The sequence below is a fragment of the Schistocerca gregaria genome, unplaced genomic scaffold, assembly GCF_023897955.1.
Source record: "Schistocerca gregaria isolate iqSchGreg1 unplaced genomic scaffold, iqSchGreg1.2 ptg000077l, whole genome shotgun sequence".
Classification (NCBI taxonomy): Eukaryota; Metazoa; Arthropoda; class Insecta; order Orthoptera; family Acrididae; genus Schistocerca; species Schistocerca gregaria.
The window spans coordinates 12,907,335-12,925,551 of record NW_026061710.1 but is presented as its reverse complement, the minus strand read 5'-3'; positions in this window follow the sequence as shown (position 1 = coordinate 12,925,551).

Genomic DNA, 18,217 nt, shown 5'->3' with positions numbered 1-18,217 from the left:
CTTTGGGCAAGACTCGTCGCCGCTGACGCAAGGTTACTCACACGATAATGATGAGCGGTCGTTTTAAGGCAGTGTAGTGGAGGACTCCGCGAGTTTAGCCCTTTTTTCGACGTCGCTGGGTGGCAATCCCACTTTCCCTGCCAACAGCTAAAAAAAATAAAAAAAAAATAAAAAAAAAATGGATAAGGCGTCGGACTTCGGATCTGAAGATTACAGGTTCGAATTCTGTCACGCTTGTGTTTTTCCAGTTCTGAAAAAGAAACATAACGTTTTAATGTAGCAATTGAGCAGTACGAAACCGTCTGAATGTTGCTGTTGACCATTTTTTGCTTGGAGATGCTCTTGAGCTTGAAACACACACAACAAGACCGGTGTTAACTAGCGAAATGGTCGGCAGAGTGCCGACACAGCGAGTTTTGACTATCACTTGCACATTTAAAAAAACGTCGGAAAGTAACTCGTTCGGCTTTTGAGTCACATAAAGTATGTGTGTTAATTTTGACGCCACTAGCTCTGCATGTTGTCATGCAATTTCTGTACCTCTCAGAAATGATTATGACATAAAAGTGAAGTACGTGACGAGTGTGACGATAGGTAAACATTAGGCATCATGGAGAGTTTCTGTATGGGACCACCCAACGCAAACGAGTACTGTGTGACGTGCTACCCGGCAGGTATTCACCGAGGTAGCCGGCTAGCTCAGTCGGTACAGCGTCAGACTCTTAATCCCAGTGTCGTGGGTTCGAGCCAGACGCTGGGCGGAACGGAATTTTGTTCCGCTGCAGGTGTAAATTACCGTTTTTTCTGATTAACGAGATTTAATGGAAATAGCAACTTTAAACTTTGCCTACGTCTCTGTCAGTCGCAAGGAAACTGTATTTGAAGGTGAAGGTGATTTTGTAGACATGTGTGAAAGACATGTTCTGAAATGCAAGTGTTGTTGTTTGGACAGCACATCGGTTACGTGCCAAATGTGTAGCCAAGCAGTAATTTGTCGCCATAGCTGCAAATATTAGCCGGTAATATGAAGTGTTGTCAGCTAAAGTCTGATGATGCAGACGACCGTAAGGACGAAGTACCCAAGAGTACCGCTAGGCCGCCCCTCTTTAGCTCAGTGGTAGAGCAGTGGTCTAATAAACCAGGGGTCGTAAGTTCCATTCTCACAGGAGAAAGATTAATTTTGGAAATTAGTTGCGCGTCGTGGCCGTATAGCAAACAGTACCTGTGATGACGAACAATTAGCGACAGGCGTTTTTTTAAGAATTACTCTCAGATGCGATTAAGGCAAATGGCGCAGATAAAGCATTTGCCAAAGCGGTACAGCATAAGGTGGGACGAGGCAGTCTGAATTACATTTTATAGATGTATTTCTCACATATCTCAGAGCCTCTCGCGATATTCGTCGTCGTCGTCGTCGTCGTCGTCGTCGTCGTCGTCGTCGTCGTCGCCGCCGCCGCCGCTTCTGCAGAAGTAGCAAATGGCAATCGTAGCAAATGCGGCGAGGGACGCCCTGCCATCGATTCCGAATGCACAAAGTGTGTGGTCTTGTTTCTCAGTCTATATTTGGTCGGTCTCGTCAGAGGTTGAATGTAACGAATGGGTGGGAAAGAGCAAGGGGCAGCGGCTGTGTAGAACGAAAACACAAATCCTCAGGGGTGTGAGCGTTTCGAGATGAGTCGTATACATGTAAATGTTGGTAGTCAGTGACCGTGTGGCCTAATGGATAAGGCGTCGGACTTCGGATCTGAAGATTACAGGTTCGAATGCTGTCAGGCTTGCGTTTTTCCAGTTCTGAAAAAGAAACATAACGTTTTAATGTAGCAATTGAGCAGTACGAAACCGTCTGAATGTTGCTGTTGACCATTTTTTGCTTGGAGATGCTCTTGAGCTTGAAACACACACAACAAGACCGGTGTTAACTAGCGAAATGGTCGGCAGAGTGCCGACACAGCGAGTTTTGACTATCACTTGCACATCTAAAACAACGTCGGAAAGTAACTCGTTCGGCTTTTGAGTCACATAAAGTATGTGTGTTAATTTTGACGCCACTAGCCCTGCATGTTGTCATGCAATTTCTGTACCTCTCAGAAATGATTATGACATAAAAGTGAAGTACGTGACGAGTGTGACGTTAGGAAAACATTAGGCATCATGGAGAGTTTCTGTATGGGACCACCCAACGCAGACGAGTACTGTGTGACGTGCTACCCGGCAGGTATTCACCGAGGTAGCCGGCTAGCTCAGTCGGTACAGCGTCAGACTCTTAATCCCAGGGTCGTGGGTTCGAGCCAGACGCTGGGCGGAACGGAATTTTGTTCCGCTGCAGGTGTAAATTACCGTTTTTCTGATTAACGAGATTTAATGGAAATAGCAACTTTAAACTTTGCCTACGTCTCTGTCAGTCGCAAGGAAACTGTAGTTGAAGGTGAAGGTGATTTTGTAGACATGTGTGAAAGACATGTTCTGAAATGCAAGTGTTGTTGTTTGGACAGCACATCGGTTACGTGTCAGATGTGTAGCCAAGCAGTAATTTGTCGCCATAGCTGCAAATATTAGCCGGTAATATGAAGTGTTGTCAGCTAAAGTCTGATGATGCAGACGACCGTAAGGACGAAGTACCCAAGAGTACCGCTAGGCCGCCCCTCTTTAGCTCAGTGGTAGAGCAGTTGTCTAATAAACCAGGGGTCGGAAGTTCCATTCTCACAGGAGAAAGATTAATTTTGGAAATTAGTTGCGCGTCGTGGCCGTATAGCAAACAGTACCTGTGATGACGAACAATTAGCGACAGGCGTTTTTTTAAGAATTACTCTCAGATGCGATTAAGGCAAATGGCGCAGATAAAGCATTTGCCAAAGCGGTACAGCATAAGGTGGGACGAGGCAGTCTGAATTACATTTTATAGATGTATTCCTCACATATCTCAGAGCCTCTCGCGATATTCGTCGTCGTCGTCGTCGTCGCCGCCGCCGCCGCCGCTTCTGCAGAAGTAGCAAATGGCAATCGTAGCAAATGCGGCGAGGGACGCCCTGCCTTCGATTCCGAATGCACAAAGTGTGTGGTCTTGTTTCTCACTCTATATTTGGTCGGTCACGTCAGAGGTTGAATGTAACGAATGGGTGGGAGAGAGCAAGGGGCAGCGGCTGTGTAGAACGAAAACACAAATCCTCAGGGGTGTGAGCGTTTCGAGATGAGTCGTATACATGTAAATCTTGGTCGTCAGTGACCGTGTGGCCTAATGGATAAGGCGTCGGACTTCGGATCTGAAGATTACAGGTTCGAATGCTGTCACGCTTGTGTTTTTCCAGTTCTGAAAAAGAAACATAACGTTTTAATGTAGCAATTGAGCAGTACGAAACCGTCTGAATGTTGCTGTTGACCATTTTTTGCTTGGAGATGCTCTTGAGCTTGAAACACACACAACAAGACCGGTGTTAACTAGCGAAATGGTCGGCAGAGTGCCGACACAGCGAGTTTTGACTATCACTTGCACATCTAAAACAACGTCGGAAAGTAACTCGTTCGGCTTTTGAGTCACATAAAGTATGTGTGTTAATTTTGACGCCACTAGCTCTGCATGTTGTCATGCAATTTCTGTACCTCTCAGAAATGATTATGACATAAAAGTGAAGTACGTGACGAGTGTGACGTTAGGAAAACATTAGGCATCATGGAGAGTTTCTGTATGGGACCACCCAACGCAGACGAGTACTGTGTGACGTGCTACCCGGCAGGTATTCACCGAGGTAGCCGGCTAGCTCAGTCGGTACAGCGTCAGACTCTTAATCCCAGGGTCGTGGGTTCGAGCCAGACGCTGGGCGGAACGGAATTTTGTTCCGCTGCAGGTGTAAATTACCGTTTTTCTGATTAACGAGATTTAATGGAAATAGCAACTTTAAACTTTGCCTACGTCTCTGTCAGTCGCAAGGAAACTGTATTTGAAGGTGAAGGTGATTTTGTAGACATGTGTGAAAGACATGTTCTGAAATGCAAGTGTTGTTGTTTGGACAGCACATCGGTTACGTGTCAGATGTGTAGCCAAGCAGTAATTTGTCCCCATAGCTGCAAATATTAGCCGGTAATATGAAGTGTTGTCAGCTAAAGTCTGATGATGCAGACGACCGTAAGGACGAAGTACCCAAGAGTACCGCTAGGCCGCCCCTCTTTAGCTCAGTGGTAGAGCAGTGGTCTAATAAACCAGGGGTCGTAAGTTCCATTCTCACAGGAGAAAGATTAATTTTGGAAATTAGTTGCGCGTCGTGGCCGTATAGCAAACAGTACCTGTGATGACGAACAATTAGCGACAGGCGTTTTTTTAAGAATTACTCTCAGATGCGATTAAGGCAAATGGCGCAGATAAAGCATTTGCCAAAGCGGTACAGCATAAGGTGGGACGAGGCAGTCTGAATTACATTTTATAGATGTATTTCTCACATATCTCAGAGCCTCTCGCGATATTCGTCGTCGTCGTCGTCGTCGTCGTCGTCGTCGTCGTCGTCGTCGTCGCCGCCGCCGCCGCCGCCGCTTCTGCAGAAGTAGCAAATGGCAATCGTAGCAAATGCGGCGAGGGACGCCCTGCCTTCGATTCCGAATGCACAAAGTGTGTGGTCTTGTTTCTCACTCTATATTTGGTCGGTCACGTCAGAGGTTGAATGTAACGAATGGGTGGGAGAGAGCAAGGGGCAGCGGCTGTGTAGAACGAAAACACAAATCCTCAGGGGTGTGAGCGTTTCGAGATGAGTCGTATACATGTAAATGTTGGTCGTCAGTGACCGTGTGGCCTAATGGATAAGGCGTCGGACTTTGGATCTGAAGATTACAGGTTCGAATGCTGTCACGCTTGTGTTTTTCCAGTTCTGAAAAAGAAACATAACGTTTTAATGTAGCAATTGAGCAGTACGAAACCGTCTGAATGTTGCTGTTGACCATTTTTTGCTTGGAGATGCTCTTGAGCTTGAAACACACACAACAAGACCGGTGTTAACTAGCGAAATGGTCGGCAGAGTGCCGACACAGCGAGTTTTGACTATCACTTGTACATCTAAAACAACGTCGGAAAGTAACTCGTTCGGCTTTTGAGTCACATAAAGTATGTGTGTTAATTTTGACGCCACTAGCTCTGCATGTTGTCATGCAATTTCTGTACCTCTCAGAAATGATTATGACATAAAAGTGAAGTACGTGACGAGTGTGACGTTAGGAAAACATTAGGCATCATGGAGAGTTTCTGTATGGGACCACCCAACGCAGACGAGTACTGTGTGACGTGCTACCCGGCAGGTATTCACCGAGGTAGCCGGCTAGCTCAGTCGGTACAGCGTCAGACTCTTAATCCCAGGGTTGTGGGTTCGAGCCAGACGCTGGGCGGAACGGAATTTTGTTCCGCTGCAGGTGTAAATTACCGTTTTTCTGATTAACGAGATTTAATGGAAATAGCAACTTTAAACTTTGCCTACGTCTCTGTCAGTCGCAAGGAAACTGTATTTGAAGGTGAAGGTGATTTTGTAGACATGTGTGAAAGACATGTTCTGAAATGCAAGTGTTGTTGTTTGGACAGCACATCGGTTACGTGTCAGATGTGTAGCCAAGCAGTAATTTGTCCCCATAGCTGCAAATATTAGCCGGTAATATGAAGTGTTGTCAGCTAAAGTCTGATGATGCAGACGACCGTAAGGACGAAGTACCCAAGAGTACCGCTAGGCCGCCCTTCTTTAGCTCAGTGGTAGAGCAGTGGTCTAATAAACCAGGGGTCGTAAGTTCCATTCTCACAGGAGAAAGATTAATTTTGGAAATTAGTTGCGCGTCGTGGCCGTATAGCAAACAGTACCTGTGATGACGAACAATTAGCGACAGGCGTTTTTTTAAGAATTACTCTCAGATGCGATTAAGGCAAATGGCGCAGATAAAGCATTTGCCAAAGCGGTACAGCATAAGGTGGGACGAGGCAGTCTGAATTACATTTTATAGATGTATTTCTCACATATCTCAGAGCCTCTCGCGATATTCGTCGTCGTCGTCTTCGTCGTCGTCGTCGTCGTCGCCGCCGCCGCCGCCGCCGCTTCTGCAGAAGTAGCAAATGGCAATCGTAGCAAATGCGGCGAGGGACGCCCTGCCTTCGATTCCGAATGCACAAAGTGTGTGGTCTTGTTTCTCAGTCTATATTTGGTCGGTCACGTCAGAGGTTGAATGTAACGAATGGGTGGGAAAGAGCAAGGGGCAGCGGCTGTGTAGAACGAAAACACAAATCCTCAGGGGTGTGGGCGTTTCGAGATGAGTCGTATACATGTAAATGTTGGTCGTCAGTGACCGTGTGGCCTAATGGATAAGGCGTCGGTCTTCGGATCTGAAGATTACAGGTTCGAATGCTGTCACGCTTGTGTTTTTCCAGTTATGAAAAAGAAACATAACGTTTTAATGTAGCAATTGAGCAGTACGAAACCGTCTGAATGTTGCTGTTGACCATTTTTTGCTTGGAGATGCTCTTGAGCTTGAAACACACACAACAAGACCGGTGTTAACTAGCGAAATGGTCGGCAGAGTGCCGACACAGCGAGTTTTGACTATCACTTGCACATCTAAAAAAACGTCGGAAAGTAACTCGTTCGGCTTTTGAGTCACATAAAGTATGTGTGTTAATTTTGACGCCACTAGCTCTGCATGTTGTCATGCAATTTCTGTACCTCTCAGAAATGATTATGACATAAAAGTGAAGTACGTGACGAGTGTGACGTTAGGAAAACATTAGGCATCATGGAGAGTTTCTGTATGGGACCACCCAACGCAGACGAGTACTGTGTGACGTGCTACCCGGCAGGTATTCGCCTAGGTAGCCGGCTAGCTCAGTCGGTACAGCGTCAGACTCTTAATCCCAGGGTTGTGGGTTCGAGCCAGACGCTGGGCGGAACGGAATTTTGTTCCGCTGCAGGTGTAAATTACCGTTTTTCTGATTAACGAGATTTAATGGAAATAGCAACTTTAAACTTTGCCTACGTCTCTGTCAGTCGGAAGGAAACTGTATTTGAAGGTGAAGGTGATTTTGTAGACATGTGTGAAAGACATGTTCTGAAATGCAAGTGTTGTTGTTTGGACAGCACATCGGTTACGTGTCAGATGTGTAGCCAAGCAGTAATTTGTCCCCATAGCTGCAAATATTAGCCGGTAATATGAAGTGTTGTCAGCTAAAGTCTGATGATGCAGACGACCGTAAGGACGAAGTACCCAAGAGTACCGCTAGGCTGCCCCTCTTTAGCTCAGTGTTAGAGCAGTGGTCTAATAAACCAGGGGTCGTAAGTTCCATTCTCACAGGAGAAAGATTAATTTTGGAAATTAGTTGCGCGTCGTGGCCGTATAGCAAACAGTACCTGTGATGACGAACAATTAGCGACAGGCGTTTTTTTAAGAATTACTCTCAGATGCGATTAAGGCAAATGGCGCAGATAAAGCATTTGCCAAAGCGGTACAGCATAAGGTGGGACGAGGCAGTCTGAATTACATTTTATAGATGTATTTCTCACATATCTCAGAGCCTCTCGCGATATTCGTCGTCGTCGTCGTCGTCGTCGTCGTCGTCGTCGTCGTCGTCGCCGCCGCCGCCGCCGCCGCTTCTGCAGAAGTAGCAAATGGCAATCGTAGCAAATGCGGCGAGGGACGCCCTGCCTTCGATTCCGAATGCACAAAGTGTGTGGTCTTGTTTCTCACTCTATATTTGGTCGGTCACGTCAGAGGTTGAATGTAACGAATGGGTGGGAGAGAGCAAGGGGCAGCGGCTGTGTAGAACGAAAACACAAATCCTCAGGGGTGTGAGCGTTTCGAGATGAGTCGTATACATGTAAATGTTGGTCGTCAGTGACCGTGTGGCCTAATGGATAAGGCGTCGGGCTTCGGATCTGAAGATTACAGGTTCGAATGCTGTCACGCTTGTGTTTCTCCAGTTCTGAAAAAGAAACATAACGTTTTAATGTAGCAATTGAGCAGTACGAAACCGTCTGAATGTTGCTGTTGACCATTTTTTGCTTGGAGATGCTCTTGAGCTTGAAACACACACAACAAGACCGGTGTTAACTAGCGAAATGGTCGGCAGAGTGCCGACACAGCGAGTTTTGACTATCACTTGCACATCTAAAACAACGTCGGAAAGTAACTCGTTCGGCTTTTGAGTCACATAAAGTATGTGTGTTAATTTTGACGCCACTAGCTCTGCATGTTGTCATGCAATTTCTGTACCTCTCAGAAATGATTATGACATAAAAGTGAAGTACGTGACGAGTGTGACGTTAGGAAAACATTAGGCATCATGGAGAGTTTCTGTATGGGACCACCCAACGCAGACGAGTACTGTGTGACGTGCTACCCGGCAGGTATTCACCGAGGTAGCCGGCTAGCTCAGTCGGTACAGCGTCAGACTCTTAATCCCAGGGTCGTGGGTTCGAGCCAGACGCTGGGCGGAACGGAATTTTGTTCCGCTGCAGGTGTAAATTACCGTTTTTCTGATTAACGAGATTTAATGGAAATAGCAACTTTAAACTTTGCCTACGTCTCTGTCAGTCGCAAGGAAACTGTATTTGAAGGTGAAGGTGATTTTGTAGACATGTGTGAAAGACATGTTCTGAAATGCAAGTGTTGTTGTTTGGACAGCACATCGGTTACGTGTCAGATGTGTAGCCAAGCAGTAATTTGTCCCCATAGCTGCAAATATTAGCCGGTAATATGAAGTGTTGTCAGCTAAAGTCTGATGATGCAGACGACCGTAAGGACGAAGTACCCAAGAGTACCGCTAGGCCGCGCCTCTTTAGCTCAGTGGTAGAGCAGTGGTCTAATAAACCAGGGGTCGTAAGTTCCATTCTCACAGGAGAAAGATTAATTTTGGAAATTAGTTGCGCGTCGTGGCCGTATAGCAAACAGTACCTGTGATGACGAACAATTAGCGACAGGCGTTTTTTTAAGAATTACTCTCAGATGCGATTAAGGCAAATGGCGCAGATAAAGCATTTGCCAAAGCGGTACAGCATAAGGTGGGACGAGGCAGTCTGAATTACATTTTATAGATGTATTTCTCACATATCTCAGAGCCTCTCGCGATATTCGTCGTCGTCGTCTTCGTCGTCGTCGTCGTCGTCGCCGCCGCCGCCGCCGCCGCTTCTGCAGAAGTAGCAAATGGCAATCGTAGCAAATGCGGCGAGGGACGCACTGCCTTCGATTCCGAATGCACAAAGTGTGTGGTCTTGTTTCTCAGTCTATATTTGGTCGGTCACGTCAGAGGTTGAATGTAACGAATGGGTGGGAAAGAGCAAGGGGCAGCGGCTGTGTAGAACGAAAACACAAATCCTCAGGGGTGTGGGCGTTTCGAGATGAGTCGTATACATGTAAATGTTGGTCGTCAGTGACCGTGTGACCTAATGGATAAGGCGTCGGACTTCGGATCTGAAGATTACAGGTTCGAATGCTGTCACGCTTGTGTTTTTCCAGTTATGAAAAAGAAACATAACGTTTTAATGTAGCAATTGAGCAGTACGAAACCGTCTGAATGTTGCTGTTGACCATTTTTTGCTTGGAGATGCTCTTGAGCTTGAAACACACACAACAAGACCGGTGTTAACTAGCGAAATGGTCGGCAGAGTGCCGACACAGCGAGTTTTGACTGGCACTTGCACATCTAAAACAACGTCGGAAAGTAACTCGTTCGGCTTTTGAGTCACATAAAGTATGTGTGTTAATTTTGACGCCACTAGCTCTGCATGTTGTCATGCAATTTCTTTACCTCTCAGAAATGATTATGACATAAAAGTGAAGTACGTGACGAGTGTGACGTTAGGAAAACATTAGGCATCATGGAGAGATTCTGTATGGGACCACCCACCCCAAACGAGTACTGTGTGACGTGCTACCCGGCAGGTATTCACCGAGGTAGCCGGCTACCTCAGTCGGTAGAGCGTCAGACTCTTAATCCCAGGGTCGTGGGTTCGAGCCAGACGCTGGGCGGAACGGAATTTTGTTCCGCTGCAGGTGTAAATTACCGTTTTTCTGATTAACGAGATTTAATGGAAATAGCAACTTTAAACTTTGCCTACGTCTCTGTCAGTCGCAAGGAAACTGTATTTGAAGGTGAAGGTGATTTTGTAGACATGTGTGAAAGACATGTTATGAAATGCAAGTGTTGTTGTTTGGAGAGCACATCGGTTACGTGTCAGATGTGTAGCCAAGCAGTAATTTGTCCCCATAGCTGCAAATATTAGCCGGTAATATGAAGTGTTGTCAGCTAAAGTCGGATGATGCAGACGACCGTAAGGACGAAGTACCCAAAAGTACCGCTAGGCCGCGCCTCTTTAGCTCAGTGGTAGAGCACTGGTCTAAGAAACCAGGGGTCGTAAGTTCCATCCTCACAGGAGAAAGATGAATTTTGGAAATCAGTTGCGCGTCGTGGCCGTATAGCAAACAGTACCTGTGATGACGAACAATTAGCGACAGGCGTTTTTTTAAGAATTACTCTCAGATGCGATTAAGGCGAATGGCGCAGATAAAGCATTTGCCAAAGTGGTACAGTATAAGGTGGGACGAGGCAGTCTGAATTACATTTTATAGATGTATTTCTCACATATCTCAGAGCCTCTCGCGATATTCGTCGTCGTCGTCGTCGTCGTCGTCGTCGTCGTCGTCGTCGCCGCCGCCGCCGCCGCTTCTGCAGAAGTAGCAAATGGCAATCGTAGCAAATGCGGCGAGGGACGCCCTGCCTTCGATTCCGAATGCACAAAGTGTGTGGTCTTGTTTCTCAGTCTATATTTGGTCGGTCACGTCAGAGGTTGAATGTAACGAATGGGTGGGAAAGAGCAAGGGGCAGCGGCTGTGTAGAACGAAAACAAAAATCCTCAGGGGTGTGAGCGTTTCGAGATGAGTCGTATACATGTAAATGTTGGTCGTCAGTGACCGTGTGGCCTAATGGATAAGGCGTCGGACTTCGGATCTGAAGATTACGGGTTCGAATGCTGTCACGCTTGTGTTTTTCCAGTTCTGAAAAAGAAACATTACGTTTTAATGTAGCAATTGAGCAGTACGAAACCGTCCGAATGTTGCTGTTGACCATTTTTTGCTTGGAGATGCTCTTGAGCTTGAAACACACACAACAAGACCGGTGTTAACTAGCGAAATGGTCGGCAGAGTGCCGACACAGCGAGTTTTGACTATCACTTGCACATCTAAAACAACGTCGGAAAGTAACTCGTTCGGCTTTTGAGTCACATAAAGTATGTGTGTTAATTTTGACGCCACTAGCTCTGCATGTTGTCATGCAATTTCTGTACCTCTCAGAAATGATTATGACATAAAAGTGAAGTACGTGACGAGTGTGACGTTAGGAAAACATTAGGCATCATGGAGAGTTTCTGTATGGGACCACCCAACGCAAACGAGTACTGTGTTACGTGCTACCCGGCAGGTATTCACCGAGGTAGCCGGCTAGCTCAGTCGGTACAGCGTCAGACTCTTAATCCCAGGGTCGTGGGTTCGAGCCAGACGCTGGGCTTAACGGAATTTTGTTCCGCTGCAGGTGTAAATTACCGTTTTTCTGATTAACGAGATTTAATGGAAATAGCAACTTTAAACTTTGCCTACGTCTCTGTCAGTCGCAAGGAAACTGTATTTGAAGGTGAAGGTGATTTTGTAGACATGTGTGAAAGACATGTTCTGAAATGCAAGTGTTGTTGTTTGGACAGCACATCGGTTACGTGTCAGATGTGTAGCCAAGCAGTAATTTGTCCCCATAGCTGCAAATATTAGCCGGTAATATGAAGTGTTGTCAGCTAAAGTCTGATGATGCAGACGACCGTAAGGACGAAGTACCCAAGAGTACCGCTAGGCCGCCCCTCTTTAGCTCAGTGGTAGAGCAGTGGTCTAATAAACCAGGGGTCGTAAGTTCCATTCTCACAGGAGAAAGATTAATTTTGGAAATTAGTTGCGCGTCGTGGCCGTATAGCAAACAGTACCTGTGATGACGAACAATTAGCGACAGGCGTTTTTTTAAGAATTACTCTCAGATGCGATTAAGGCAAATGGCGCAGATAAAGCATTTGCCAAAGCGGTACAGCATAAGGTGGGACGAGGCAGTCTGAATTACATTTTATAGATGTATTTCTCACATATCTCAGAGCCTCTCGCGATATTTGTCGTCGTTGTCTTCGTCGTCGTCGTCGTCGTCGTCGCCGCCGCCGCCGCCGCCGCTTCTGCAGAAGTAGCAAATGGCAATCGTAGCAAATGCGGCGAGGGACGCCCTGCCTTCGATTCCGAATGCACAAAGTGTGTGGTCTTGTTTCTCAGTCTATATTTGGTCGGTCACGTCAGAGGTTGAATGTAACGAATGGGTGGGAAAGAGCAAGGGGCAGCGGCTGTGTAGAACGAAAACACAAATCCTCAGGGGTGTGGGCGTTTCGAGATGAGTCGTATACATGTAAATGTTGGTCGTCAGTGACCGTGTGGCCTAATGGATAAGGCGTCGGTCTTCGGATCTGAAGATTACAGGTTCGAATGCTGTCACGCTTGTGTTTTTCCAGTTATAAAAAAGAAACATAACGTTTTAATGTAGCAATTGAGCAGTACGAAACCGTCTGAATGTTGCTGTTGACCATTTTTTGCTTGGAGATGCTCTTGAGCTTGAAACACACACAACAAGACCGGTGTTAACTAGCGAAATGGTCGGCAGAGTGCCGACACAGCGAGTTTTGACTATCACTTGCACATCTAAAACAACGTCGGAAAGTAACTCGTTCGGCTTTTGAGTCACATAAAGTATGTGTGTTAATTTTGACGCCACTAGCTCTGCATGTTGTCATGCAATTTCTGTACCTCTCAGAAATGATTATGACATAAAAGTGAAGTACGTGACGAGTGTGACGTTAGGAAAACATTAGGCATCATGGAGAGTTTCTGTATGGGACCACCCAACGCAGACGAGTACTGTGTGACGTGCTACCCGGCAGGTATTCGCCTAGGTGGCCGGCTAGCTCAGTCGGTACAGCGTCAGACTCTTAATCCCAGGGTTGTGGGTTCGAGCCAGACGCTGGGCGGAACGGAATTTTGTTCCGCTGCAGGTGTAAATTACCGTTTTTCTGATTAACGAGATTTAATGGAAATAGCAACTTTAAACTTTGCCTACGTCTCTGTCAGTCGCAAGGAAACTGTATTTGAAGGTGAAGGTGATTTTGTAGACATGTGTGAAAGACATGTTCTGAAATGCAAGTGTTGTTGTTTGGACAGCACATCGGTTACGTGTCAGATGTGTAGCCAAGCAGTAATTTGTCCCCATAGCTGCAAATATTAGCCGGTAATATGAAGTGTTGTCAGCTAAAGTCTGATGATGCAGACGACCGTAAGGACGAAGTACCCAAGAGTACCGCTAGGCCGCCCCTCTTTAGCTCAGTGGTAGAGCAGTGGTCTAATAAACCAGGGGTCGTAAGTTCCATTCTCACAGGAGAAAGATTAATTTTGGAAATTAGTTGCGCGTCGTGGCCGTATAGCAAACAGTACCTGTGATGACGAACAATTAGCGACAGGCGTTTTTTTAAGAATTACTCTCAGATGCGATTAAGGCAAATGGCGCAGATAAAGCATTTGCCAAAGCGGTACAGCATAAGGTGGGACGAGGCAGTCTGAATTACATTTTATAGATGTATTTCTCACATATCTCAGAGCCTCTCGCGATATTCGTCGTCGTCGTCTTCGTCGTCGTCGTCGTCGTCGCCGCCGCCGCCGCCGCCGCTTCTGCAGAAGTAGCAAATGGCAATCGTAGCAAATGCGGCGAGGGACGCCCTGCCTTCGATTCCGAATGCACAAAGTGTGTGGTCTTGTTTCTCAGTCTATATTTGGTCGGTCACGTCACAGGTTGAATGTAACGAATGGGTGGGAAAGAGCAAGGGGCAGCGGCTGTGTAGAACGAAAACACAAATCCTCAGGGGTGTGGGCGTTTCGAGATGAGTCGTATACATGTAAATGTTGGTCGTCAGTGACCGTGTGGCCTAATGGATAAGGCGTCGGACTTCGGATCTGAAGATTACAGGTTCGAATGCTGTCACGCTTGTGTTTTTCCAGTTATGAAAAAGAAACATAACGTTTTAATGTAGCAATTGAGCAGTACGAAACCGTCTGAATGTTGCTGTTGACCATTTTTTGCTTGGAGATGCTCTTGAGCTTGAAACACACACAACAAGACCGGTGTTAACTAGCGAAATGGTCGGCAGAGTGCCGACACAGCGAGTTTTGACTGGCACTTGCACATCTAAAACAACGTCGGAAAGTAACTCGTTCGGCTTTTGAGTCACATAAAGTATGTGTGTTAATTTTGACGCCACTAGCTCTGCATGTTGTCATGCAATTTCTTTACCTCTCAGAAATGATTATGACATAAAAGTGAAGTACGTGACGAGTGTGACGTTAGGAAAACATTAGGCATCATGGAGAGATTCTGTATGGGACCACCCACCCCAAACGAGTACTGTGTGACGTGCTACCCGGCAGGTATTCACCGAGGTAGCCGGCTAGCTCAGTCGGTAGAGCGTCAGACTCTTAATCCCAGGGTCGTGGGTTCGAGCCAGACGCTGGGCGGAACGGAATTTTGTTCCGCTGCAGGTGTAAATTACCGTTTTTCTGATTAACGAGATTTAATGGAAATAGCAACTTTAAACTTTGCCTACGTCTCTGTCAGTCGCAAGGAAACTGTATTTGAAGGTGAAGGTGATTTTGTAGACATGTGTGAAAGACATGTTATGAAATGCAAGTGTTGTTGTTTGGAGAGCACATCGGTTACGTGTCAGATGTGTAGCCAAGCAGTAATTTGTCCCCATAGCTGCAAATATTAGCCGGTAATATGAAGTGTTGTCAGCTGAAGTCGGATGATGCAGACGACCGTAAGGACGAAGTACCCAAAAGTACCGCTAGGCCGCGCCTCTTTAGCTCAGTGGTAGAGCACTGGTCTAAGAAACCAGGGGTCGTAAGTTCCATCCTCACAGGAGAAAGATGAATTTTGGAAATCAGTTGCGCGTCGTGGCCGTATAGCAAACAGTACCTGTGATGACGAACAATTAGCGACAGGCGTTTTTTTAAGAATTACTCTCAGATGCGATTAAGGCGAATGGCGCAGATAAAGCATTTGCCAAAGTGGTACAGCATAAGGTGGGACGAGGCAGTCTGAATTACATTTTATAGATGTATTTCTCACATATCTCAGAGCCTCTCGCGATATTCGTCGTCGTCGTCGTCGTCGTCGTCGTCGTCGTCGCCGCCGCTTCTGCAGAAGTAGCAAATGGCAATCGTAGCAAATGCGGCGAGGGACGCCCTGCCTTCGATTCCGAATGCACAAAGTGTGTGGTCTTGTTTCTCAGTCTATATTTGGTCGGTCACGTCAGAGGTTGAATGTAACGAATGGGTGGGAAAGAGCAAGGGGCAGCGGCTGTGTAGAACGAAAACACAAATCCTCAGGGGTGTGAGCGTTTCGAGATGAGTCGTATACATGTAAATGTTGGTCGTCAGTGACCGTGTGGCCTAATGGATAAGGCGTCGGACTTCGGATCTGAAGATTACGGGTTCGAATGCTGTCACGCTTGTGTTTTTCCAGTTCTGAAAAAGAAACATTACGTTTTAATGTAGCAATTGAGCAGTACGAAACCGTCCGAATGTTGCTGTTGACCATTTTTTGCTTGGAGATGCTCTTGAGCTTGAAACACACACAACAAGACCGGTGTTAACTAGCGAAATGGTCGGCAGAGTGCCGACACAGCGAGTTTTGACTATCACTTGCACATCTAAAACAACGTCGGAAAGTAACTCGTTCGGCTTTTGAGTCACATAAAGTATGTGTGTTAATTTTGACGCCACTAGCTCTGCATGTTGTCATGCAATTTCTGTACCTCTCAGAAATGATTATGACATAAAAGTGAAGTACGTGACGAGTGTGACGTTAGGAAAACATTAGGCATCATGGAGAGTTTCTGTATGGGACCACCCAACGCAAACGAGTACTGTGTTACGTGCTACCCGGCAGGTATTCACCGAGGTAGCCGGCTAGCTCAGTCGGTACAGCGTCAGACTCTTAATCCCAGGGTCGTGGGTTCGAGCCAGACGCTGGGCTTAACGGAATTTTGTTCCGCTGCAGGTGTAAATTACCGTTTTTCTGATTAACGAGATTTAATGGAAATAGCAACTTTAAACTTTGCCTACGTCTCTGTCAGTCGCAAGGAAACTGTATTTGAAGGTGAAGGTGATTTTGTAGACATGTGTGAAAGACATGTTCTGAAATGCAAGTGTTGTTGTTTGGACAGCACATCGGTTACGTGTCAGATGTGTAGCCAAGCAGTAATTTGTCGCCATAGCTGCAAATATTAGCCGGTAATATGAAGTGTTGTCAGCTGAAGTCGGATGATGCAGACGACCGTAAGGACGAAGTACCCAAGAGTACCGCTAGGCCGCGCCTCTTTAGCTCAGCAGTAGAGCAGTGTTCTAATAAACCAGGGGTCGTAAGTTCCATCCTAACATGAGAAAGATGAATTTTAAAATCAGTTGCACGTCGTGGCCGTATAGCAAACAGTATCTGTGATGACGAACAATTAGCGACAGGCGTTTTTTTAAGAATTACTCTCAGATGTGATTAAGGCGAATGGCGCAGATAAAGCGTTTACCAAAGCGGTACAGCATACGGTGGGACGAGGCAGTCTGAATTACATTTTATAGATGTATTCCTCACATATCTCAGAGCCTCTCGCGGTCGTCGTCGTCGTCGTCGTCGTCGTCGTCGGCGCCGCTTCTGCAGAAGTAGCAAATTTCCAGCGTAGCAAATCCGGCGAGGGACGCCCTGCCTTCGATTCCGAATGCACAAAGTGTGTGGTCTTGTTTCTCAGTCTATATTTGGTCGGTCTCGTAAGAGGTTGAATGTACCGAGTGGGTGGGAAAGAGCAAGCGGCAGCGGCTGTGTAGAACGAAAACACAAATCCTCAGGGGTGTGAGCGTTTCGAGATGAGTCGTATACATGTTATAATTGGTCGACAGTGACCGTGTGGCCTAATGGATAAGGCGTCGGACTTCGGATCTGAAGATTACAGGTTCTAATGCTGTCATGCTCGTGTTTTTCCAGTTCTGAAAAAGAAACATACCGTTTTAATGTAGCAATTGAGCACTACGAAACCGTCTGAATGTTGCTGTTGACCATTTTTTGCTTGGAGATGCTCTTGAGCTTGAAACACACACAACAAGACCGGTGTTAACTAGCGAAATGGTCGGCAGAGTGCAGACACCGCGAGTTTTGACTGGCACTTACACATCTGAAACAACGTCGGAAAGTAACTCGTTCGGCTTTTGAGTCACATAAAGTATGTGTGTTAATTTTGACGCCACTAGCTCTGCATGTTGTCATGCAATTTCTTTACCTCTCAGAAATGATTATGACATAAAAGTGAAGTACGTGACGAGTGTGACGTTAGGAAAACATTAGGCATCATGGAGAGATTCTGTATGGGACCACCCACCCCAAACGAGTACTGTGTGACGTGCTACTCGGCAGGTATTCACCGAGGTAGCCGGCTACCTCAGTCGGTAGAGCGTCAGACTGTTAATCCCAGGGTCGTGGGTTCGAGCCAGACGCTGGGCGGAACGGAATTTTGTTCCGCTGCAGGTGTAAATTACCGTTTTTCTGATTAACGAGATTTAATGGAAATAGCAACTTTAAACTTTGCCTACGTCTCTGTCAGTCGCAAGGAAACTGTATTTGAAGGTGAAGGTGATTTTGTAGACATGTGTGAAAGACATGTTATGAAATGCAAGTGTTGTTGTTTGGAGAGCACATCGGTTACGTGTCAGATGTGTAGCCAAGCAGTAATTTGTCCCCATAGCTGCAAATATTAGCCGGTAATATGAAGTGTTGTCAGCTAAAGTCGGATGATGCAGACGACCGTAAGGACGAAGTACCTAAAAGTACCGCTAGGCCGCGCCTCTTTAGCTCAGTGGTAGAGCACTGGTCTAAGAAACCAGGGGTCGTAAGTTCCATCCTCACAGGAGAAAGATGAATTTTGGAAATCAGTTGCGCGTCGTGGCCGTATAGCAAACAGTACCTGTGATGACGAACAATTAGCGACAGGCGTTTTTTTAAGAATTACTCTCAGATGCGATTAAGGCGAATGGCGCAGATAAAGCGTTTACCAAAGCGGTACAGCATACGGTGGGACGAGGCAGTCTGAATTACATTTTATAG